Source organism: Salvia splendens, chromosome 17 (assembly GCF_004379255.2).
Source record: "Salvia splendens isolate huo1 chromosome 17, SspV2, whole genome shotgun sequence".
NCBI lineage: Eukaryota > Viridiplantae > Streptophyta > Magnoliopsida > Lamiales > Lamiaceae > Salvia > Salvia splendens.
This window is the reverse complement of record NC_056048.1, coordinates 27,836,234-27,844,079: the sequence shown is the minus strand read 5'-3', so window position 1 is coordinate 27,844,079 and position 7,846 is coordinate 27,836,234. Positions and strand designations below refer to the sequence as shown.

The following is a 7,846-nucleotide window of genomic DNA, read 5'->3' as shown; positions in this document are numbered from 1 at the left end:
ATCGGGATCGACGATGGGGGGCGGCCGCGGCTTGCGAGGAGGATGTCGCCTTCACCTACCCCTTGTTCTTCGAAGCCCTGATGCCTACGGGACGCCGGGAGGACATCGGTGTACCGGAACTCTCATCCTCCGCGTACGTCCGATTGAGGTCCCTCGGATATGCGCCGCTTTCGTTGCTCGTGTAACCACCAATGTCGGTGGTCTTCGTCCTCTTTGTCACACGGTGTGCAGAATCCCGTCTTGGAACTTCTACTTGTCCTTCAAGAGTGCCCAGACATTGAAATGCTTGAAGTCGCCGTACGTGGACTGGTACGACAACAGCGCTCTATCGCGCACATCGCTCAGGGTCTCGCCGCTTCCCTGCTCCCTCGAGCACTTCTCATACTCCGCCACGATAGGTTGACTTGCTTCTTAACCTGATCCCAGTGCTTGCGGAGCTGCTCCTCATGGCGTTTGTACGCGCTCGGTGGCTTCGCCTCATTGTAGCGCTCGGCGATGTGCTCCCAGTACGCAAGCTGTTTTTGGTTGTTCGCGAATACCGGGTTCTCCGAGATATCCACCCAACACCTCGCCAAGACGAGGGTTTCTTCCGGTTTGTAGTTCGTCCTCCCGGGGGCGTACTCTTCATTCGTTGCCGGAGGTGGCAACGTGTACGCCCGGTACTTGATCCCCTTCTTTCTGGCGGGGGCGGCAGCGGCGGAGGGGGCGGCGGCAGCGCGGCGGGAAGGGGCGGTGGGGTGAGTTGGAGACGGCTCCATGTCAGACAGACCGTACGAATCCGTACTGAATTCGGGATCGTACTGCGTGTCGGGGTCGAACAACCGATATTCGTCAGGTCGTGTACCCGGCCAACGTGCACCACCTCCAAACATCGGACTATTGGGACTAGAGTAATCATCGGAATACATTTTCTAGTGTAAGTTAAAATGCGAATGAAAATGTTACAAATGAAGGTGGGGTAGGGGGTATTTATATAAATGAATTTTTCAAATTTAAAAAAAAAAAAAAACAAAAACGCGTTGCATCGTCCGCGCTATCGTCCGCGTCGCCCACAGTGAGCGGACGATGGCGCAGACGATGCCCTATTGTCCTCGCTTCCTCCACGGACTATCTATCGGGCAAGGACGACATAGTCCATCGTCCGCGCACCAACAGTGGCGGTCCGGGCCCACATCCGTGCTCGTTGGTTAGAGCACTAATGGGGATGCTCTGAAAGACTACGTGAAGGGTTTGATAAAGGCATCAGATTTGATTATGAAAACCTCAGAAACCGAACAGGATATTCCCAACAGTGACTTTTTGGTGAAGAATCTCAATTTTATCTTGCCATCCTTAGACCGTCTGCAACGCTGTCTCTTATCCGTCTCTTAAATTACTATTCTTGGGCCCCACTGTAATTTTTACTGCCTCTCTTAACTAAGGGACAGAACCTGCAACCCTCCATCTCTTATCCGTCTCTTAACCATCTCTTAAATTACTATTCATTCATTTTAATTTTTTATTTTTATTTCCAACAAATTCAATTATTAAAAACACATTTAATTAAATAAAATAAAACTACAACATAAAATTCTTTAAAAAATAAAAAAAAACATAATTAAAAAGACTAAAAAATGAAGAATTCATAATTTAATTTCTTCCGCTCACTCTCACTAAATTCAAAATCTTAAAGCTCAAAGAAGCAGAAGAACGGCGATGATGTGCGTCTACCGGTTGTAAAATTTTGCCCAAATGTGCTCAATTAGATCATCTTGGAGTTGGGCGTGGACAGTAGAGTCACGTGTCCTTGCCCGAATAGACAACCATTCTTGTATAGACGGATGCACTCCACTGTGAGGCGGACTACTTGCGGTAGAGCTTCCGGGGGCTTCAGGGTCGAGCCAATTTCCCGCCTCAGGTCCTTCGTCTTGGACAATCATGTTGTGCAAGATTATGCACGTATACATGATGTCGACCATACTCTTCATAAACCACGTACGAGCCGGGGCTTTGAACCCCGAACGCCCTCTCCACATCCTTGCGAGCAGCCTCCTGCTTCTGCGCAAAAAGAGTCTGCTTTGCGTTCACAGGCCTGTTGCACGTCTTCACGAAGGTTGGCCACTTCGGGTAGATGTCGTCGGCAAGATAGTACCCCATTTTATACCGCCGGTTGTTAGCGATGAAGTTGATGGCCGACGCTTAACCATCCAAAACTTCGGCGAAGAGGTTAGATTGGTGGAGCACGCTTACGTCGTTGTTCGATCCGGGGACCCCGAAGTACGCATGCCAGATCTAAAGCCGGTAGTCGGCAACGGCCTCGAGTATAACGGTGGGGTGGGTGCCTTTGTGGCCGCTCGTGTACGACCCCCTCCACGCCATAGGGCAATTCTTCCATTGCCAGTGCATGCAATCGACGCTATCAAGCATCCCGGGGAATCTGTGCACTTCTTCGTGAAGGTGGAGCAGTAACTGACAATCTGTCGTGCTTGGCCTCCGGAGAAATTCGTCGGTGAAGGCTACCCGGACGCCTTTGCAGAATTGGATCAAGCACATTCTCCCAGTGCTTTCTCCAATGTGGAGGTATTCGTCGAACACATCCGCCGTTTGTCCAGTCGCAAGCTGACGAATTGCTGAAGTACATTTCTGCATCGTCGTGTGGATGGGACGACCGATGACGTCGAATCTTTCTTGGAATAACTCTTCCCGGGCTGCCAATGTATTTGCGATGTGGAGAAATAGCGGTTTCCGCATGCGGAAACGGCGACGGAAGTAGGTATCTCCCCAAACCGGGTTATCGCAAAAGTAGTCGCGTACTAACCTTGCGGCGGCTTCCTCCCGGTTACGATGGATGTAAGTCTGGGAGCGTCTTTGGGGCAACGCGGCTTCCTCCGCCTCCCGGCGTCGATCTTCTTCAAGTGATTCATTAGATCGATTAACTTTGGGAGAAGAATAAAAGAGTTGATTTGAGATGAAAATTGGAGTGGAAAGAGAGATGATTTGAGAAGAATATATGTGTGTTTGTGTGTGAAATGAGGATGAAATAGGGGTATTTATAGAGTAAAAAAAATATTTGGAAAACGGTCGAAAAACGGTAATATTACCGTTTTCGAATTAATTTTTTTTTAAATTTGATTTTTTTAAAAAATATGATTTATTGCTTTAGCGTGACGAAACCCACTCGCTGGCCGGCGAGTGGGCGTCACGCATCGCACCGGAGCGCGCCACGTCGCGCGAGCGCGTGGCGACAGCTCGCGCACTGTCTCGGAGTGACGGGTGTCTCGGCGGGCTGGGGACGAGACGGGACACTGCAATGCGTCCCGCGCCCGTCTCGTTACGGAGGGACGGGATTCGAGCCACCCGCGTAATGCGTTGCGGGTGGCCTTACATGCGATCTCGCATGCTGAAGATGGAGCGTATATTGACTCTTTTACCCCAGTGAGGTCCGTGTTTTCCATTTTCCTTCACATTATGCATGGGCTTTTCCGAGATTTCATAGTTATGTATGCTTCTATCAGATATTGGATATATTATCATAATGTGCCTAAAATTCCAAAAAAAAAATGGCAATGGTTAATTATTTTTCAGATATACATGTAGGGATGTATTACTAAATATATAACTTAACTATTTTTCTTGTCAAATGTTTACATTAATGAATAGGTTATTGAGGGGTATGGAGTTGCTAAAGTAGTGGATTCATGGAATCAAAAATTCAAGATACACCAAAAAAGATGTGATCAACATTTTATCAATGGAAAGATACAGTTTTTATTTCTTTCCCAAAAATCTCAAACTATTCATAAAACAAGATCATCTGCAGATGAGTATCACTTGCTTGTTAATTTCCTGACCCATTTTGCTCTACTTCAGTGTGTATGTTTGTGTTTTTTTTTCTTCCGAAAGATGAATTGCTATGAAATTTTATACTAGTAATAATTATTTTATTTAAAAATGGAAATGATATCTCGAAAAATGACAAGGGATTATGGAAACAAATTAGGAAAGAAAGTTATGATAGTGACAAATTATATTGATAATACTATTATGCTACTTTTATTTTTCCACAGCCCGATTAGCCCGCACCTGATTGCCCCATAACTCGGGTAGGGTTGGCTCGAAACCCGCTGGGCCGACCCGATTGACATCCCTACCAGAGATGTCTATGGAGGTTAAAATTCAGAAATTTCATATTTTAATTAAATTTTATAATAAATAAATTAAATAGAAAATGTAATAATGAGAGCCATGAATAGTGAAGGGAAGAGATAAATAAGAAATGGAGGATTGGAGGTGATGTGTCTTAATTTGTGCAATAGTTTGAAAATCAATACAATTGCAGTACAGATTGTGTTATTTGGGATGATTAACCTTATTTAAGTCCTTCATGTTTACCTTATTTAAGTCCTTCATGTTTCAATTAATAACAATACATAAAATTCATGATTATATATTTATAATTCATGATTATAACCTTATTTAAATCATTCCTTATTTCCGATGATTCACTCTGCGAAAAACAGAATTACTCACGAGCAACCACCACCACCTGCTTCCCGACGTTGCGACCGGAGTATAAGTCAACAAGAGCCCCAGGTGCGCTTTCAATGCCTTCGGCAATGTCTTCGACGTATGTGATCTTCTCTTCATTTATTAGAGGCACAACCATCTACAAGAACTTCGGGTAGAGATGGTAGTGGTCGCTAGCGTAAAATCCTTCTATACGGATCCGTTTTGTCAATAGGTTATGCAAGTTGTGGACGCCTTCGGGCTGCTCAAGGCTGCATTGGGATACCATCCCACAAAGCGCAACATGGCCGTGGTGTCTCATGTTGTTTAGCACCGCTTCGAGCATCTTCCCTCCCACGTTCTCAAAGTAGATATCTATGCCATCGGGGAAGTACCTAATGAACAACAACACAAATTTGTGAGTATTATCTATATAACTATAAATTGTCAGAAAACCTACGAAATTTGGTCAAATTCTTGTTAATTATGGAGCCTAAAATATCTCCTACCATATTTAGGATTTGTTTCCTTGAAGTATATTTCCTTGTGATAGATTTATTCCTTAGAAGATATTTCCATATGGAATATGTTTCCTAGTTTGACCATAACTAGAGCTCTCTATTATGCTTATAAATAGAGGTGCTCCTTCGTTATAAAATCATCCTGAAATTATATAGTGAAATCCCTGGCTTGGCATCGCCCCCAGACGTAGATACACATTGTATCGAACTGGGTAAACAATTTCTTGTGTTCATTCTTTTTCATATTTGTGATTGCATGATTCTTTCAAAAAACTAACCAAAAAAATTATATATTTGGATTTGTTATCCACAGAAGTGGGATGATTGCGAACTGATCCATACTTTTTGGTTATTTCAACTGATTTACCAAACTTCACCGGTTTTTGGTAGTTTTTATGAAATTTGTGTTGGATGCAAAAGGATTCTTTTCTCATATAAGAACATAAATATGTGTATTGTGTCTTAAATTACATATTATTCTTCAATGTTAAATAAGTACACACATTTTTATAGGAATGACAGATCATAGGGAGGCAAAAGGTCACCTCTTCAACGCTGCATTATAGTGTTGCTCTTCTTTGTAGTTGAATGCTTCGTCAAACCCCAATTTGTTCTTCAAGAGATCGACCTTCATCAATGCAACAACCGACTTGTTCATCAAATGTGAAACATACACTTGCCACAGAAGAAAAATAGCACATAAATCGACCACCAATCTTGTCACGGCCGCACTTTGCTAATGATAGTAAAAGCGGGAAATCCGTGACTAATAAGCGGAATTAACGAAACGAGGAAAGAATTCAAGGGACTTGCCGAAAGGCCAATCAATTGATACAACAAATTAGGAGCCAAGTATTTGATTACAAGATCTCAAAATAGAATAATTCATCATATTAACTAAATCAGAGTTCGAAGGTTAGACTTTGAAATTCTCACTTGACAAAAGTACCGCGGAATAGGTCTTTACTAAACGACTTCGTGTATGAAGACACGAATCGTAGAGAAATCCACTTGATTATTTAATAGCATCGACTCCGATCAATATTCCTTCCTCTTGATGTTCAACCTGCACATTTATAAATACATGCAAGGCTGAGTACATGAGTACTCAGTGGACACGTGCCGAAAACAAAATATACAAATATAGTTGTCATCCATCAACAGTATCACACGGGATTTTTCTTAAAAGGCCCGAGCATACTAAATTCTTTTGTGATCTTAAAAGTCCGACTGATCAGTCTAAGTTCTTCAAATTTCCTACCATGTCTGAGAAACTCGTGTCGTGAAGGTGGCCACCTTCAACGAACACCCTCGCCGGCCAACATCTCTCTAGGATGGCTCACAGCGCTCGCGCACGAAATTCCGAATAGGATTTGCGGTCCTATTGGGAACCGAATTCTTTATCAAATTTTAGGCATCGCCAAACTTTCGACATATAGCCCTCACAGACAGGTCTCGAAAACAAACATTTTATGGCATGACAACAACTTTAAAATAATTCACATCTCCATTTTTGAGAAAATATGATATTTCATAACTTCAAAATATTTGCTTTATATCCACACTATAATGCTGGATATTTAAAAGAAAGCCCACCTGATATGCTTATCTCCAATAACAACTCTCTTCTGGCCTTACTTGCTCTTGAATAATTTATCCTTTGAAAATAGCGTAGCACACTAATTAGTACTTGCCTATTTCTCTTGAGAAAGGAATGCCTTCATCCTATTGGATATCACCTATATCTTAGTCTTGTCTTATAGGATTTTCTTAATCTTATCTCGGGCTTTACTGCTCTGCAGAGTTTAATTATTCTCTTTACTAATTCTGGCAAATCCTATTTTCTGTAGCACAATTATTCGTGCTCTTATGTAATAGAATATGGATTCTTGAAAAAGATCCCTTCTAATTCTTTTCTTCGAATTTTCTTAAGGCCGCCCATGGCGTCGCGGGGCAACGCCGGTCGGCCCTTCGCATTTCCAACTTTAATATTTTTTTTTCCATAATCGGAAACTTAGTAATTTATTCGGGAACTAATTAATTAAGTTCCAAGCTCTATTCGTTAAATTATTTCCACTCCAAGAGTAAAAATCTCAGCCCAAATCTACTAATTAAATGGGGCACTCCAACTCTTCAATTTTGTTAATTAACTAGAGCCTCTATTCACTAGCCCAAAATCTTAACTAATACATGGCCCAAAAAGAGACGGCCCACTGTACATATTTAGTTAAATGGACTTAGCCCAAAAATCCTTCTCCTTTGACTTACCCGTCAGTATTCCTTCTCCATTCACATTTTCATTTTTCAATTCCTTTTGAGATCCCAAAATGCAAGGTATAGAAGTGTCTTCTCCACTTCGTTCCTTTCTCGGCAGAATCGTCGTTCAACTAGATCGCCGGAGCTCCACCGGCGCCAGCCGTCTCTCGGCTCTCTTTCTCTTCTAATTCTCCCTCAATCAATTTACACCACAATTCCTCTAACTCAGAACCCTTAATCTGGCGAGAAGCGGCGCCTACCTCATTCTCTCGCCTCGCTCTTCTCCGGCGAGCTCTCCGTCGCCGTTCACTTAGCCCGTCGGGGATCCGCCTGGTCCGTCTCCTCCATCTCCTCCGATTTGGAGAGCAGCGGCGTTACCAACGAGAGAGAAGGCGTCACCCTTCCCATCTTCACCTCCTTTTGGTTTCTCTGCCGCGACTCTTCCTCTAGAGATCACGGCACTGACACCGGCTGCCAGTCCCTATCCCGTCGCGTTTTCCTCTCCTCGGCGGTGGAATCTCCTCGCAATGGTAGCATTCTTCGGCGAACAGCCGCACCGCACGCAATCAGTCCCGGCGAGCAGC

The 7,846-nt window shown here is 43.4% G+C and overlaps 1 long non-coding RNA gene across 1 annotated transcript; it reads right to left on the bottom strand.

Annotated features, from left to right (window-relative positions):
* Window positions 1-4,263: 4,263 nt before the first annotated feature.
* On the bottom strand, window positions 4,264-6,044 carry LOC121773552. Its single transcript, XR_006044768.1, has 3 exons — window positions 5,943-6,044; window positions 5,552-5,634; window positions 4,264-4,880 (listed from the first exon to the last, which is right to left on the bottom strand). It is a non-coding gene; the product is annotated as an uncharacterized LOC121773552 (long non-coding RNA).
* Between the last annotated feature and the right edge of the window lie 1,802 nt (window positions 6,045-7,846).